At 33.4% G+C, this 18309-nt stretch overlaps 1 long non-coding RNA gene across 1 annotated transcript; it reads left to right on the top strand.

Moving 5' to 3' along the window:
* Window positions 1–1538: 1538 nt before the first annotated feature.
* Window positions 1539–16369, top strand: LOC144963532 (uncharacterized). Its single transcript, XR_013643638.1, has 5 exons — window positions 1539–1551; window positions 4049–4160; window positions 7865–7964; window positions 13881–14085; window positions 16284–16369. It is a non-coding gene; the product is annotated as an uncharacterized LOC144963532 (long non-coding RNA).
* The last annotated feature ends 1940 nt before the right edge of the window (window positions 16370–18309 follow it).

The raw sequence follows: 18309 nt of genomic DNA, 5'->3' as shown, positions 1-18309 counted from the left end.
TTATTCCTGTATTACTTGAGCCATCAAAAATTGCTAGTAACAGTAGCGAAATGTCTATCCGAAAAACAAATGACCAAACATCTTGCCTCTATTTGTATCAAGTAGTTTTGATATGAATTGTTTCCATACCGAGGATGGCCCCTTTAAAAAATCTCTCAATATTCTTTCTGCTTTGAGAGAGATTGAAATATTTATGTGTGGCAAGAGCATGGAACAGCACACTAGTTGCAATCTGAGTGAGGTTGATATTTTGAGTTGGTGAAAAGAAAGAACATTAATTAACCTGGTTTCATCAACCTGTCATATTTTTTAGGAGGCTTTCTAGTTTGTTAATTTTATTATTTATCCAGTGAGCTTCAATCATAATCATTGGGTTGTTATGTTCAACCGTTGGTGATCATTGACGATACCTAGTAGCAGACTTTGTAAACTTGCTGTTGCAGTTCTGAATTGGTTATTTTTACACCCCTATCTGATCTGTCTATTTTTCTCTTCTTCTTTATAATTTTTTTTTTTTTTTTGGACTATCATATCCTTTTGATGTATGTGTTAACAGTCCATAAATGCTCGGTCATGAATCATCAATGGAGGTTTTATGATCAGCGCTAACTGAAAGTGATGACTTGTTACACCCATGCTCGTGGGATAGTCGAAATAGGTGCAGACCGTAGCAGTAACAGAAAGAATATTCTTAGTTGGCATTTTCAATTCAATTGCTTTGCCCTCAGTCTTTTTAATTTTCTAGGTGGAGTGCTTAACCTCTCAAAGTGGATAGGAAGGTCACTTACTGTGTCTTCTATCCTCCTATATCAGTTTTCCAACTTGCTTTCTCTCTTTGTCTTGAAATGAGATTACTTGGTTTTGTCCTGGTCCTGAGCGGGGAGGGAAACAGTCAAATGTGTTATAGTTTTGGGAGATGATATTTTCTTCGTTGTAAAAACACACAATTATGAATGGGTTTGGATGAGAAGGGCAGTAGTAATAAGATTAAATTACCACTTATTTAAATTTAAGATTTTCATTGGACAAGCTCCCCTTACAATCTGTTAGAAGTAATTAAAGAGACTGACTCTTATGGGTACCTATCTATTTGTTGATGAAAGTCACAATGATGACTTCCAATCTAAACGAATGTGTGTAGCCTACATGATATTTATATTTATAACTATAACGCGCTCTGAACACATATTGCATTTTTGCTCGGGTTTGTTGTTTTATTTTTTTTGTTGTAATATGCCCTTTTTACGCATTTGTGCTGCATTTGGTTCTCAAATTGCTAGGTAGCATATTTTAGTTTGAGATTTTTGCTGGGCATCCTGTCACTTTATTAGAAGGAGGGGCAACGCCATTGTGGAAAAATGGTGTTAGCAATAGTTTATTATAATTTGGAGACTTTGATTTTGACTAAAAGCAGAGGTCAATGCCTGTTAGTTTCCTAAATTATTATAATTATAATGCTTTTAAGTAAGAGCAATAACAGTTACTTGTGGCTAATGAAGCAGTATAATTGAGGGCTATCAAGATGGGTTCAATGAACAATGATTATGGAATGTAAATAAAAGGACCGGGAAGTAATTGAAAATAGTCGAGATGAGCCCGAGCAAATAAGAGGAAATATATTGTTTGTTTTGGTATGAATGAGGGTCGTGATAGCTCATGTGATATTACATTCCCTTCACAAGCAAGTGCAGATTTATTTGACCTCTATCCATTTTTATAATTGGGTTGCTGGGTCTTTTAGACTGCCAGAAAGTACATTGGTGGTAGTTGTAGTTGTGGTGGTAGGGATGATGATATGTTGGTGGTGGTTGTAATTGTAGTAGTGGTAGGGATGATGATGTTGTGGTGGTGGTTGTAGTTGTGGTAGTGATGATGATGTGGTTGTATTAGTAGTACTAGTAGTCGTGATGATGTTGTGGTTGTAGTAGTGCTAATGATGATGTGGTGGTGGTTGTAGTGGTAATGGTAGTTTGATGATGTGGTTGTAGTAGCAGCGGTAGTGATGATGATGTGGTGGTTGTAGAAGTAGTGTCTGTGATAATGATTTAGTGCTGGTGGTTGTGGTAGTCGTGGTAGGGATGATGACGTGGTGCTGGTGGTTGTAGTAGTGGTGGTACTGAAGATGTGATGATCGTTGAAGTAGTGGCAGTGATGATGATGTGGGGGTTGGGAGGGGGTATCCTTGGAACAATTTGACCCCACCGAATTTGACACAAGTTGCTCGTAACCCGGAATTGTTCTGCTCCAGACCGGAATTTTTTCCGGTGTAACAACAGGAGTTTTGGCATCACTGTATCCGTATCCCTACTTTTATGACAAAGAATGTCTACTATTCTAGTTATAATTTTACTTATCTTGTAACCAAAAGCAGAGCATTTCCGCACCATGATTTAAAACACCAGAGACCAACCAACTACATCAAGTGGTTTGACTTCCTATGACAATTAAGATTTGATGTAAATTCTAGCATAAGCCCACCATCACTCTTTCTCTCACCCAACCCCACTCCTGCTTGTTCTTAATGAGACAGACTACATTGCTGATATAGGTAAGGAGAGAGTAACAACAATTAATAATTTTTTAAAAATTCGATTGAAATAGTGATAGATAAAATAAACTAACCGTCAGTGGAAAAGCACTCAACACAGCGAATAAACGTGAAGGAAAGGCAAATAAAAGATTGTCCCCGAGACGGCCCAGCTTCTTACAAATTAAACAAGGTAGCAAAATGACAAATGATAAGAACATGTAAAGGATGTCATCAAAAATAACAAACCATCCTCTTGATGGAGTAGAAAGAATTCATGGAAAAGCAATAGAAAGGAAAGCATTCTCAATTACCAACAATAAAAAACATATTTTATACCATGAATTTAGTCTTTTACCATCTGGGAGAAGGTTTTGTCAGATTAAATGTAGAACAAACAAGTATAAATCAACGTTCGTTCCATCAGCAATAAAAATTTTGAATATTTCATATGGTACAGAAAAACCAAGGATTGATTCGTTGACTGATTAACTGATTAATTTATTTAATGTAAGATTAACTGACCAATTGATAATGATGATAATTTTTGGTGTCGAATTGCCACAATCGTAACAAATTGAAAACGAAATGAATATGTTTATGTTGTGTATATCGCTCGTGTGAAAGGAAGAGAGGAAGAGAGAGAGAGAGAGAGAAAATAAGTAGGAGTGAAATATCTGTTCAATGTTACAGTTATCGTTTAACGTTATAACAAGTGTAACTTAATGACAAATTGCCATATTTATGGACAATAAAGATCTATTATTATTATTATTATTATTATTATTATTATTATTATTATTATTATTATTATTATTATTTATTATTATTATTATTATTATTATTATTATGTCTGAAGGGTGAAACTGTTGACAGTCAAAGAAATCAGTCTGTACATTTGTTGATGTGTGTTTGTTATCTTTTCACCGTTGACTCAGCCGAGGCTAGAGCATGAAATTACGTATAAAAAGTAAAAATAATAGGAAATAAACACAATTAATTCAGAATAATCCAACATGAAGTAGAAATATAGACCCATGTATAATATGTCACAGTAAATAGTCCAAAGAGAATAAAGACACCGTTGCAACCAAAATAAAATTCAAGCTTTACGCTCGAATGTGGATCGAGAATCGAGAAGGATGAGAACTTGGTCATTTCGAAATCAACTGATTGTATCGGAAAGTTGACTATTAGTAAAAATTGAGAGCAATGAAGAAGATGATGATGGTGTTGATGAAGTAGGTGGGGTGGGAGTTGGAAGAAGAGAAAGATTAAAGGAATGGTGAGCATAAGAGCACGATTTCATGTCTGTGATTAATCTAGCTTTATTTTTATTATATCTCAACAACCAACCCTTCACTCCAATTGTTACATTGAAATAGAAACAAATATTATATAAATAAAGCTATGCATTCTATCGCATTATGTGGGGTGCGGGAGAGTAGTTTAGGAACGTGTGCAAAATAAATAAAACGCATGCTTTGTGAGCATATTATCTTTAACTTCCGTTCAAAAAAGTCACGAGCAAGGTCCGCCATTTTCTAACCGCGAAGATTCAACTTAGTCTGATAAGAGACAAAACTAAATTGATAAAAATATTTGTAAACCGGCAAGGTAACAGTTTAGAAAGGTAATTCATATAATCTGCTTTCTTATCACTGCTACGTTCATTATCCGATTTTCTGCTGTTTGCATTCTAGTCATAGTAATATCACAAGGTGATATGAATGCAGGATTAATTTGAGCTTGATGAGAGAGTTCTTACCACAAGTTAGGCACATGTTGGGTCCTACCTGTGACTGTGAGAGACCGAGGCGAATCTTATAATTTATAAATGCATTCGATTTAATAAAATACAAAAAGAAAAAAAAAAAAGGGAGATCTTCCGCACGTTCCTTGATGTAGCTTCACTCTATATAGGGTCTAGTTATTTTAACCGTGCATCTTTGTCAGACGTTTTTATTTATTCTTTTTATTAGTTTAGCATTTACAAGTTGTAGAACAAAGCTTGATAGATTGGAAAACGTTTAAAATTTCTCAATATGACCGTTGTTTTGGTTTCCGCCGCCATTGTCGTTGAAGCATTGAACGGTGGTGTAGAGCAGGCCGAGGGAGTTTTTGTTGGCTCGAGGCCCGAGTTTTTCTGTTTGTTTTTTTCCCCCCTATTACTCTAAGGGTTAGTTGTAGGCCGTAATAAAGATCCAATGGGTTTTGTTTTGATAAGGGTAAGTTATTGGTACTACGTTTTATTTTTTCTTAAGTACAGTTAAAGGAAAACTTGGGTTGTTTCCCTTAGCTAGAGGAACGTGCGGAAGACCCCCCTCCCCCCTCCCCTAAAAAAAATAAATAAATAAATAAAAAATTAAAAACTCATGTCTCAAAGTATGTATCAATAAAAGTGGTCAGTATGAACAACATATTAAATTAAGATTAAAAGTATCTGGAACCGCTGATTTTTTTTTTTTTTCATAAGAAAGCAACTCATCATGAACGAGAAAAAAAAAAGCTGCTGTAAAGAAACAAAATGTTGACAAGATTTCTAAAGGTCGGTCTAGAGTAAATAAAACTCACAAAACTTAGGTTTATAATAAACAAATTAAACACTGGAGTGTGTGGGTAAAAGTAGGTAGCGGTCGAGGGAAGTTGGTGTTTTTATAACCATGAGCTATAGATTCTAAGTCAAAGGTATTATTATTACTATAATAATAAATAATAATAATAATAATAATAATAATAATAATAATAATAATAATAATAATAATAATAATAATAATAATAATAATAATAATAATAATGATGATGATAATAATAGTAATAATAATAATAATAATAATAATAATAATAATAATAATAATAATAATAATAATAATAATGATAATAATAGTTATTATTATTATTATTATTATTATTACTATTATTATTATTATTATTAGTAGTAGTAGTAGTAGTAGTAGTAGTAGTAGTAGTAGTAGTAGTAGTAGTAGTAGTAGTAGTAGTAGTAGTAGTAGCAGTAGTAGTAGTAGTAAAAAATTTTTATTCTCTATTGTCTTCTGGCACTTTTCTACTCACTTCATATCTTGTTGTTACCAACATAAGTGCCTGCTCCACTCACTTTTCTGAATTAAAAATTCACCCCATACACCGGAGCATACTCAATGTCTCAATCGTTTCTATGTTATATGTTTGTGATGAGAATATTGGCTATTAAGCTTAACTGCTGGTCAAAATTACTTCGCTATGGTGGTGTGCGAACGAATCGGCGGTCTCAAGAAGTGGGTGAGAGAGGATCTAGAAATGACTTGGGTTTGAAACGAATATTTTTGTGTTCGTGGATAGCTCACACGGTAGAGCCACGCTCTCACCTGCCAGGCGGAGTTGTCGTACCAATAAGGTCGCAGGTTCAAACCCCACCACCGCCGCGAAAAATTTTTATTCTCTATTGTCTTCTGGCACTTTTCTACTCACTTCATATCTTGTTGTTACCAACATAAGTGCCTGCTCCACTCACTTTTCTGAATTAAAAATTCACCCCATACACCGGAGCATACTCAATGTCTCAATCGTTTCTATGTTATATGTTTGTGTTGAGAATATTGGCTATTAAGCTTAACTGCTGGTCAAAATTACTTCGCGATGGTGGTGTGCGAACGAATCGGCGGTCTCAAGAAGTGGGTGAGAGAGGGATCTAGAAATGACTTGGGTTTGAAACGAATATTTTTGTGTTCGTGGATAGCTCACACGGTAGAGCCACGCTCTCACCTGCCAGGCGGAGTTGTCGTACCAATAAGGTCGCAGGTTCAAACCCCACCACCGCCGCGAAAAATTTTTATTCTCTATTGTCTATTAAAAATTCACCCCATACACCGGAGCATACTCAATGTCTCAATCGTTTCTATGTTAAATGTTTGTGATGAGAATATTGGCTATTAAGCTTAACTGCTGGTCAAAATTACTTCGCGATGGTGGTGTGCGAACGAATCGGCGGTCTCAAGAAGTGGGTGAGAGAGGGATCTAGAAATGACTTGGGTTTGAAACGAATATTTTTGTGTTCGTGGATAGCTCACACGGTAGAGCCACGCTCTCACCTGCCAGGCGGAGTTGTCGTACCAATAAGGTCGCAGGTTCAAACCCCACCACCGCCGCGAAAAATTTTTATTCTCTATTGTCTTCTGGCACTTTTCTACTCACTTCATATCTAGTAGTAGTAGTAGTAGTAGTAGTAGGAGGAGGAGGAGGAGGAATAATAATAGTCGTAGTAGTGGTAGTGGTATCATTGTTATAATAATAATAATAATAATATATTATTATTATTATTATTATTATTATTATTATTTATTATTATTATATTATTATTTATTATTATTATTATTATTATTATTATTATTATTATTATTATTATTATTATCATTATTATTATTATTATTATTATCATATATTATTATTATTATTATTATTATTTATTATTATTTATTATTATTATTATTATTATTATTATTATTATTATTATTATTATTATTATTATTATTATTATTATTATTATTATTATTATTATCATTATCATTATCATCGTCATCCTCGCACCACCACCATTATCATCATCATCATCATCATCATCATCATCATCATCATCATCATCATCATCGTTTATGTCGGTGAAAAGTCTAAAAGTGCTTACTGATTTTAAATCAGATTTTATTAAGAAAACATTGCATTATTATTATTATTATTATTATTATTATTATTATTATTATTATTATTATTATTATTATTATTATTATTATTATTTTGTTTGTTGTTGTTGTTGTTGTTGTTGTTGTTGTTGTTGTTGTGTTTTGTTGTTGGTTGTTGCTGTTGTTGTTGTTGTTGTTGTTGTTGTTGTTGTTGTTGTTGTTGTTGTTGTTGTTGTTGTTATTATTATTTATTTATTTTTTTAACTTACAACTTTTATATTTTGTTGTTGTTGTTCTATTTGCTGTTTTGTATAAAATATGTATGCACATATATTTTTACCGACAATATGATATAATGTATGCAATCATCATCATCATCATCATCATCATCATCATCATCATCATCATCATCATCATCATCAAAAACAAAATCATCATTATCATGAGCGAACAAATTAAATCTTTGAAAATGTCGATGGTAAAATAATACTGAAAACAAAAAGTCAACGAATAAACTTTTAATTTACCACAATATATTCTATATGTATGATATTAATGATGAATATATGCTCAAAGCGCCTTATAAGGCCAACGGTTACACTAATCATCATTGACGAAAGAGGCAGCTTTTTAATAAGGCCCTTCTATACATTTTTTTCAACAGAGACAACGCTGTTATCACAACGGGACTCGAACCTTTGGGAAACCAACTGCTATACCATACGACCACAGATAGCATGTCTCAATTTTCTTCAGCTACATTTGTAAGTATGTACTCTGTATTAGCGTTTTTTTAAACGCCTGAAAATACGAATCAGGAAGTATTGAATTTGTATCCCTGCAAAGCACTTACAAATAGATATCGATATGGTGCTGCCCTCTTGGACTGTAGTTTAAGCGTAGGGAATGATGTGGCAATTTCAAACACAGAGGCAAAACGCTTTGTTACTTAAAACTTAGGTTTGGAGAAAGAGCAATTTCGAAGGAGACTCGCTTTTGAGACTCCAGTGCGATTGATTATCATGTGTGTGTGTGTGTTTGTGTGTGTGTGTGTGTGTGTGTGTGTTTATATAATATGTATATGCGTATTTGTTTCGTGTGTGTGTGGTTGGGAGAGGGGCAAAATCTCGATCTCGAGTATGTACCTGAAAATGAAAATTAGAGAAGGCTCGCTGACACATGAAATGTTGTACAGGCCTTTTTAGTCTTAATTTCAGCTCAATATTTTGTGATTTTATAACACCAAAATCAGCATCTATTTTTTACATAACACGTTTCTCCTGACTATGTATTGGAGGTATAAATTGATGTTGTATTCCATACAAGTATAGACATGTTTTGCTGACTTCAAGGCTAATTTTGTGACAAATGCACTCAAGAATGCCCAGCAAGATATGACGCCAATTTCACTTTGTTCACAAACATTGGAGTAGACAGGCCTCACTATGACCTAATTCTATCAGCAAAAAGTCTAAACAACAAAAGTCAACTGTACCAAATAAATCAAACCTTTGCATTTTCCATTGTGATCACAATGACCGTATTTTTTTAAAAAGGTAAGTGCCTTTTATTACATTTTCTGCGCATGAACAGAGTTAAGTATGTTAACTCCTTTGCATGTTACTTTCATTAAAAAAAACTTTTAATAGTCACGTTCTCTACTTTCGAATGGTCCGATTTGCGTGTTTTTATTTATTATTAATTAGTTCCGAATAATAATAATAATAATGATGTTGTTTTGTGTTTTAATGAGGTATTTATTATTTGTGTGTGATAAATATTCATATACTTACTTAATGACTTAATGGCTTTTCGAAAAACCCTTTTTAAAAATATGAGTTGCTAGAAGCTGCGGACTGTAAAAAGTAATTAACCAGTTAACTTCAGCACAAAACTCGTCCTTCAGATATCGATCGATTTAAATGACCCTCACCTTGGCAACAACTCTCAAACCTGGGACTTCAAGGGTCATTTAAATCAATCTATAATATTTGAATAACTTTAGGCCAAAGTTTGTATATGTATCTTTCTAGAGTACGGCGTGAACTGGTTAGAAGCTTCATAGAAAAAACAAAAATACTCCGAATGGAGCTCAAGTAAAGATTTTAAATTATAGTCAGATTTTTTATAAGTGGCGCGTGTTTTTCTTCTTTTTCTCATCTGTCCCTCAATGCACAGCTGTAAAAGTTTGTATGAACCTCTGATACAATTTGTATTAATTAACATATTTTATTCATGAATTTTAAAACAATAGAAATGGATTTCGCTATTTACAGCTATATTAAAATCGATAACTGGTAAGGATCGTAATTCATATATGATTTACAGCACCAAAATTATGAATTTTCCGCTTATCCATTATGAATGAATTCGTTAAAATGGAATGATCGGTTATTGAAACTTGAACAGTATCTGAATATGAAGGGACGAATGGCAATCCTTAACTATCAGACAGTTTATAACTATCAATGCACATTACTGATGAATGTAAATGATAGTGAACATTATGCGCTTCCAATAATATTTTGATTGCAAAATTTTGAGAAATAGCTCGTCTTTATGCCAAAGAGGATGACGTAAATTTAATGTAGACTGGTCAAAAGTAGAAATTCATCAATTTATGATACAGTGTTTCTACAAATATGCACAACAATAGCAACAACAATAACAATAACAACAACAACAAAGAAATGCTGGACACATAAATCATTGCATTCTAATGATGAAAATGAGAAATGAACGATTACGGAAAGATTTCGTCTTATCACTCAATCCAATGAAATGTAATTTTCCTCTAGTTTGCGAAGGTTGAAGCACGCCTTTTCCAAGTGTTCCCTTGTTATATCATTTATTGCCTCGTCAATGAGAGTAAATTTGGTGTTCCACCTCTTTATCTCTCCCTTTACTTGGGCTCGATTGGATGGCGCTCACAGTGATATGGGGGGAGTCACGTAACCTCGTGTCAAAACTCCCTGATTAGACAGTCAGCTTTGAAAACTTTCTGGTTTGTTTCTTTTTACTAAGGTGTATAGTTAGCCGTTTGATAAATCGTCAGAATATGTAGAGCTTCCTGATTGAAGCCATGAAATCGTGTCAGCTTTTATAGTTACCGAAGTTGGAACCCTGAAGTGATCACGGCCACCGAATGGTAGATTTGTCCAATACAAACAGCCGGGTGCTTTGTGAGAAAGCAGCAAACGGTTCTTAATCCTAGAATGATAGTTTCTACCTTCTAGATGATGCAGAGAAGAAAGAAATATAATGGCATCCTTCTAAATACCCAGTGTCTTCACCACCTGCAAGAATAACAATGATCCTCTGTCCAAAACCAATGGGCCTTTTTCTACCCGAATTATCAGACGTCCATTCCTTTGTCGGATGTATGTTTACGTCCACCCATGTTGAATATCATTTGATATAAGGGTCTAAGAAAAGTTGTTTCTATAAGTCGCTGCTCTTTAAATGAAATCCTAGTTTTATCCATGATCATGATGTCAATACATTAATTTTTTTCTTCAAAAAGATTAATTTGATTTCCAAGTTTGTATCAGTCACGGCAGTCACACTTCCTGATGGTCCACGACCCGACTCGGTCCAAGTGATGCGGATGATCACTAGACAGGGATGTGGTGTGATGGCTCATCTGCTTTTGGCAAAGTAAATCGTTGGTTTCACTCCGGTGCCTGAGTCGAGAGAGGTGGTCCTTGATTCTCGCTAGACTCTAGCACTTGTGGCATGAAACACCACCATTTCTTGTCTACGGGTGGCCATGGTTTTTTACATTGCCAAATGTTGACTTTGAAAAAAAAAATCTGGTAAGATTAGGAACCACCTTTCTAATTATTAAAAAAAAATGCTAAGTTATTATGACTCCCTCCCTAACTCGCTTCCATGACTAGCCTGCTATCCATTAACATAATAATTAATAATATCGTCATTGTTTAATTTGGTTAGAAATTGTTTAAGTCGAGTATTGATGAAAAAGGATGAACATCGACTAGTGAAAAAATCTTCTGCTACCTTCATCCATGTTGAGCCCAATGTAGAAAACGTGCAAGATTCTACTGTGCTGCTAATTTTATCTGTATGCATCCGTCTTTTGGTCCTCCATGAGCGCACAAGTCTCACAACTATGCAAACATTTTTGACAGACAAGGAGGATCATTATTTTGAATACCAGGCTCATCCTGTTTCCATGGACTGGTAATTCTGGACTTTGCTGGCGCTGCTTTTTCAATTTATTTTTTAGTCTTCCAATTTAATATAATCAACCTTGTTAACCTTTAAGTGTATCTTCTTATATTTTAATCGTTGATTTTGCTATTTTCATGGCTTTTAAAACTTGTCAGTGTTTATTTGCACACCTTACTTTGTTGAGCAACTGTGTAGCCTGTCATCACAATCATATAAGTCACTTCTTCAGTCTCTGACTTTGCAAATCGCGAAGATGCCTTTCCACATGCCACTGTTACTTTATTACTGTTTGCTTGCTGGTCGTGTTAAGTTTTCTGCAAGCTCATCTCAACAAATTTTAAGTTGCAAAAATGTGAAGGTGGGAGAGAGAGAGAGAGAGAGAGAGAGAGAGAGAGAGAGAGAGAGAGAGAGAGAGAGAGAGAGAGAGAGAGAGAGAGAGAGAGATTACGTGGCCTTGTCCGACTGCGACAGTTCTGAGTTATCCTGGATTTTACTGTTGATGGGGATTGCACTGCTTGGGTCTCTGCATTTTGTTTTCGTTGTCTGGATATGCTCTTCTACAAAATCAAATTCCCATTGCACATTCTAAAGTCCACCATACCCAGACTCAATCAAAGCCATCCTCAAGTCGGTGATCTTGTAGATACGTGAACATTTACTGGAGTATTGATGTAGCGTAATATTCACTTAACGTGCCTTAGATTTCTGAATATTTCAACTGTCACATTGATCACACTCTTTTTTGGTCCACTACCCGACTCTGTCCAAGTCATGAGGATGGTCACTAGATAGGGATGTGGCTTGACGGCTTACCTGCTTTTGGCAATGGAAGACCTTGGTTTCACTCCGGTGCCTGAGTCGAGAGAGGTGGTCCTTGATTCTTGCTAGACCCTATTACTTGTGACCTAAAACACCACCATTTCTTCTCAATGGGTGGACACTATTTTTTCCATTGCCAAATGTTTACCTTTATAGAATCAAAAAGTATTCTACAATTAAGAATACTAAGTACCATACCTATATTGTTTAACATTTAATCCATTTTTCCAAATTAAGTTTTTGTTCTTTAAGTAGTCGTACAGAATTTTGAAGATATATTTAAGTGCATAATGCGCTATAATAAAACTCATCTGGTACTTAAACTTGTCTCATTTAAAAACTATCATCATATTAATATTATTATATGTTCGAGTTCAAGTCTTCAGCCATTGCCCTTCCTCATCGTAAAATTAACGATGTTATAAGCCACGTTACCAAGTAGAGATTTGTTATCTGTCTTTTAATGCCTTCTTTTCGCAAGATCTTCAGACATTAAATATTTGGCTCCTTCTTCACCGCCCCCCCCCCACCCCAATCCACCCTCTTTTATGCTGAATGTACTTCTTTGTCCATCTCCGTTATGTTGGGTACATCTCAAATATTCCAACCCTTATTTGTCGTTTAATGTTTTCAAATTGTCACTTAATTAGGTTTCTGGTAATGGTGTTGAATGTCAATTTGAAATTGTAACAATGATGACTGAGCAAGGTATTGCCTTATATGATATTCAAACTCAGAATCATTATGATAGTATGCGTTTATATAAAATACTCACCAATCTGCTCGCCAGATCAATCGTACCAACACACAAAACTATGTAAAATCTCTAACGTTTTTAGTATGATTTAGAAAATTTGTGAAAATTCATCACCCAATTTGAGGTATAGTCATTATAACAAAGAGCCAAGTCCCGTCAGATTTATTCATTCAGTTGAGACTTTTACCAATCTGACATGATCTCACTCTCACACCGGCCTGCACGATCGTCTCAATTATTATCACCGTATGGCAGTAGGATGGAGCAATGTCAAAAATTAAACACCCTACAACTTTGGTAAGACTTAAAAGAATGCTGGTTGCGGGTTAGAACACTATTTTTGAGGTGATTGTCAATAACTTTAAAAAAAACAACACACCACACGTTACTTGTATGAGCAATGTGGATAATAAAGAGTTGAGCGTCATCAATTATTTGTTGCCCACCTTTTAAAATTTAGCGCTGTTATCTTAAAAATCAAAACAAAAGCGTCTTTTAGTATACAACTTGATTTATAAATATTGTTTTCAATCCATTTCATTTCTGTAGTTCGAAATTGATTTGTTTTCATTTACAATTAGAAAATTTATTTTCATTTTAAATTTGAAAATACTGATATCGTGTAGTTCTAAATACAGAGCGCAAATTCAGTAATAATTTGGCAAAATTGTTGATTCCTATGATGATGTTTGTTTTGTTTTTTAAGATATTTAGTGGGCAGTATAGCACAGCTGTATCATTTTTACTTGGTATGCATGTGTGTAGCGCCATCCAAGTAGGCAGCTTAAACTTTGCTCTCGGGAATGCTGATTGTTATGATTATGGATGGAGTTTATAGTGTGTTGCTGTAATTGATTTTCATATGAAAATGTTCTTTGTTATTAATTTTTGTGATATACATTTTATCAAGAAATACCATAGGTTTGAGCCCAAAAATACAATACCTTGACGATAGCTGAATTGGATTACCCCGTCGTGCAGTCTGACCGTGTGCTGGTCACCTCATCATAGCTTACTTCTCAGAGCTGCACTTCGGCTGAGCTTATTATGTTATGCGTTGGCGCCAAGGCGAAATCATATGATCCCATTCCCGAACAAGAACACAAAGCCATTGGGTAAGGACATAAGATTTAGAGGATATAAGAGATAGCAGGGCTATGGACCCATGAGGACTCCACTGACCAAGGAGGGTCGAACGATCGTTGGCCCTAAGGGGAATTCTACACACCACAGTGCCAAATGATAGTCCCATACTTAGTGAATATTGATCTCAATGCTTGGCAATCGAATGGTCAAAAAATGAGAATATAATGCTCGTGATCTGTGGGGAGAGGTGGGGGGAAAAAAAAAAAGGGGGGGGGGGTGTATCCACTTTCAGATAAAAAAATCCATATTATGGACAGAAAATATGCAAGGTCAATCGAACTAAAACAAAATAGGCAGGTTTGGATTTTTAATAAAATAACACAATGCCATTTTATGTTTTAAATGGAAACATTTATTTCTCTAGAGTCAAGCTCTTGAGGGGGTCTATGGCATTCAATACACATGGTCTTATGATATTAGGACGAGGCATTGGTGCCAACAACTCTATAAAAATAGCCTAACAGTAAAGATTTTCACTAAAATTTATACACTATTACATATTTAAATATATATATTTATAGTCATATGGTAAGTCACAATTAATACAAAGGGTCTTAGATGTGAATACAAAACATCGTATAGTCATTGTTTACTGTGGTACTAAATTATGATAAAGGCGACAGAAATATCCATCCACAAAGTCCTCATAAATCTGCCAAAATCTGACACAACGCATTAAAAAGAATTGGCAAGAAAACTTTAAATTCAAATATCGATCATTTGAAATGACCCTTAACTTGTCATAAGTCTAAAAGTCAACTTTTTGGCAAGTTGAGAGATCTTTTTTTTTTTTCGAATAACATCTAAACTCAAAGCTTTCCAACCAAAATGAAAACAAAAGTTGCTTTGTCAATGTACGGTACTAATAATATAGCATAGTTGAAAGTCTTCAGATGAAAATATGACCAGCTGCCTCAAAATGATGTTCTGTCGAGATGAACTAGATGCTAAGAATTGATATTATGGTCAAAAATACAAATTTTAGCTTACTGGTAGGCTAATTTTTTGGAATGTTTTTTTTTCTTGTATTTTCTTTGTTTTGCTTGGCACTGTTTCATACCATATCACTTTCCTATCTTTATTTTCTCTCTAATTAATCACTTTGAATTAAATTTATAAAAATAATACAATATATACCCTATGCCTTTTTGATTTATTCGAACCATAGCTGGCTGAAGAGGCATGGCGTCATAAAATGTGATAGTTGGTATCATAGTTATCGGTCACAAAATAAAAAAGCTAGCTGATTCGACTAAAGAAGGCTATGGCTAAATCTTCAAGAAATCTTTCGAGGATTATCCACCTTTGAACATTCATGTCTTTCTTGTCGGGTTGGGAGACCTTCTAGTGTGTTACCACTAATCCCAGTGTGTTGTCACACTGATGAGTAGAATTGCAATGCAACACGGTACAATTTCATGCATGTTTAACTCAATTACTTGTGCCATACATTTTTCAAAAGTGCTCAGAATCTGGAGGTTCTACTGTTCTATTTCTGCTGGATTCAAGACAGCTATGCTCGGAAAAGGGGTATGGGCAAACGTGTTTGTTTAAGGAGAAGAAACAAAATAAACATCTTGGGGGGGAACTGAGAAAAAGTTTAGCCAAGGGGTATCTTCAGTACATGCCTAGACGGTAAACACACTCAACCCTCCATATCCTAAGCATTGATCTCAATGTTTTTATACAGATAGTTTTAAAATGTACGAAGTTTCTAATATCAGGCTACATACAACTCAAGTGAAAAACTAATTTGTTAATGCTTATAAACTGGGTGAGCAGTAAATTTATGTTTTGTTTTTAATGGTTTTGCGGCGCTCGTGACACATTTAAGTCATTTCAGCGCCAGTAAAAAGAAAGAAAATGGGATTGTAAAAGTTCAATAATTACAAGAGCACCCAGAAAAAGTAAGACAAAGGGGATTTGTAGAGATAGGTAACAGATGTAGATTTCAAGACCACACTATCAGTGTACTTAGTTTGAGATCACCTAAAAGTTTCATTCTGACACACACACAGGTCCCAACTACGAAGAACATACTCAAGTGTTTTCAAATAATTAAAAGTAAAACAGAAAATGGTACGGTGAATAACAGAGAGATGCTTCACAAGACAAAAAATACCATCTCTCCAAACTCTAACTATACAATTGACTGTTTCCCACCCAGGCCAGGACGAAACCCAGTAATATAATTTCAAGACAAAAACTGAAAGCGTGTTGGAAAACAGATATTATAGGGGGATAGAAGACACAGTAAGTGCCTCCCTGCCCACTATGTGAGAGCAGTAGATTTGATTGCTAGCATGTACTCAAATGTGGTTGTGGCATAGTACATTATTATCTTCAGATCTTCGCACATGTCACACGTGGGTTGAAAATGCATCCGTGTTAACTCCGCCCACGTCACTGCTACTGTTTCACGCCAATGCGATGATTTATCACAATCTCGACAAATTAAATGACCTAGCCTTTAAGCGTGCATTAAGTCGTTATGAAGGTTTTTGTTTGAATTTTTTTTCTTTTTTTTTTTTTTTTTTAATCTAAAGACTTTCAATTGTACCTATCTGTCTAATGCTCGATTCAAATAATATTAATTTTCTATTTCATACATGAAACACCATCCAAATGCTCTATACTTTTTCCCATGATACTTGTACACGACTTAACAAACAACACTAGATAGAGCTATCAATCAATACTGAGATATATGATGTAAAAAAAATAAATAATAAAAAATAATATAATAAAATAATAACTAATAATAATAATAATAATATATGATGAATAATAATAAATAATAATAATAATAATAATAATAATAATAATAATAATAATAATAATAATAATAATAATATATAATAATAATAATAATAATAATATAATAATAATAATAATAATAATAATAATAATAATAATAATAATAATAATAATAATAATAATAATAATAATAATAAATATAATATAATAAATAATAATAAAATAATAATAATAATAATAATAATAATAATAATATATAATAATAATAATAATAATAATAATAATAATATATATAATAATAATAATAATATAATAATAATAATAATAATATGATATATAATAATGATGAAGATGGAATTATGATGATAATAATATAATATATGAGTAATAGTAATAATGTAATGATATATATATAATATAATAATAAAATATATAATATATAATAATATATATAATAATAATAATAATAATAATATAATAATAATAATAATAATAATAATAATATAATAATATATAATATGAAATATTAATGAATAATAATAATAATAATAATAATAATATATAATACAATAATAAAATAATAAAATAAATAATTCGTGGAAATTTGATTCAGTAAGTGGCGCCAATATTGAATGAGGAGGTTCATTGTTGCTCCTTTCTGTATTCCATCAGAACAACCAGTCGCATAGAGCCTGTGTTTAAACTTCTTTTCATAACAAATGTGTTTTACCTTTTGAATAGAACGTATGCTTTCGTAAAGTACATAGGACTTTCTTTTTGTTCCGGATACCACAAATTAGAGAATGTATTGTAACCACCCCCCCCCCCCTCCAAAAAAAACACACAAAAAAAAAAAACAACAACAACAACAACAAGAAAACAAATATGCAACCAGAATCTTAATGTATGGGATTGAATTCTAGCAATGTCTATCATAAAGTTGGTTGCGAATTACAAAAACAGATATCTCATGTTAGTCTAAATTTAAGATAATAAGAGAATAAAGTAAAATGCAATATGACAATTTCAAAAAATTATCCATTGTAATTAAACATCGTACCAATTTTGTACTCTTTATACTTAAAATCAAATTGAGGACGTTTTAATCTGTACCTATACGAACATTTACATTCTAATCAACATTGGCTCCATTGTAAAAGCTTAGGAATATTTTTGATTTAATTATGGTAAGCACTGATTTCAAACTTAGGGATTCATCGAATAATATTGAACTTAAGATGCAGTATCTTCACAGCAATTGATGATGCAGATTCCATACATTAACAACATCACCACAACTGAATAAGAACTTACAAATGTCTTTAAAAGTTGACATAGCGCATTTTAATCTCATAATATCTGCATGGGAAAGTTTACCGTTTGCCATGAGTTATACGCACCATTACAAAGGAAGCAATTTATTTTCATTGTCTTAA

This window comes from Berghia stephanieae, chromosome 1 (genome assembly GCF_034508935.2).
Source record: "Berghia stephanieae isolate SIO BIC M18660-M18661 chromosome 1, UCSD_Bste_1.3, whole genome shotgun sequence".
Classification (NCBI taxonomy): Eukaryota; Metazoa; Mollusca; class Gastropoda; order Nudibranchia; family Aeolidiidae; genus Berghia; species Berghia stephanieae.
The sequence above is the reverse complement of the archived record's forward strand: the minus strand, read 5'-3'. Positions and strand labels throughout refer to the sequence as shown.